The sequence below is a fragment of the Arachis ipaensis genome, chromosome B10 (genome assembly GCF_000816755.2).
Source record: "Arachis ipaensis cultivar K30076 chromosome B10, Araip1.1, whole genome shotgun sequence".
NCBI classification, from domain to species: domain Eukaryota; kingdom Viridiplantae; phylum Streptophyta; class Magnoliopsida; order Fabales; family Fabaceae; genus Arachis; species Arachis ipaensis.
The window spans coordinates 129,051,441-129,052,130 of record NC_029794.2 but is presented as its reverse complement, the minus strand read 5'-3'; positions in this window follow the sequence as shown (position 1 = coordinate 129,052,130).

Here is a 690-nt window from a genome sequence, read left to right as displayed (position 1 = left end):
ATAAAGGGATAAGTATGATTTTGGTCCCCAACGTAGAGGCTGAAAATTTATTTCGTCCCCGACTTTTTTTTCGCTCTAAAATGGTCCCCAAAGTTTCAATTTGTTTTAAAATCGTCCTTCGGACGAAAATACCCTTCTCCCTTCACTCCAAAATCAACCACCACCACCACCAGAACAGAACCACCACCACCACCAGAACCCACCACCACCACCACCAATTTTAAAATCATCATCGTCGTCGTCATCATCATCATCATCAGAAATCCACAACAATATTCCACAACAAATTTCAGCAACAACAATATTCCACAACAAATTTCACAAAATCCAAAAATTTCACAAACAAATCCAGTTCACCACTACCACCACCACCAGAACAGAAACCTACCTTAACCAGAACCACCACCACCACCAGTATCATCATAGTCATCATCATCATCATCAGCAGAAAAATCAAGCAACGTGCACTTTAAACAATAATCAACAACCAGAAATTTCACAAAAAATCCAATTCAGAAGAAGAAGAAGAAGAAATGGTGGTGGTGCTGGTGCAAGGCGGTAGGGAGGCAGGACGGCGTGGCGGCGAGAAAGAAGAAGAAGAGGAAGAAGAAGAAGAAGAAATGGTGGTGGTGCGGTGGTGCAGGGCGGCGAGGCGGCGGGGCCGGCGGGGAGAAGAAGAAGAAGTGGAAA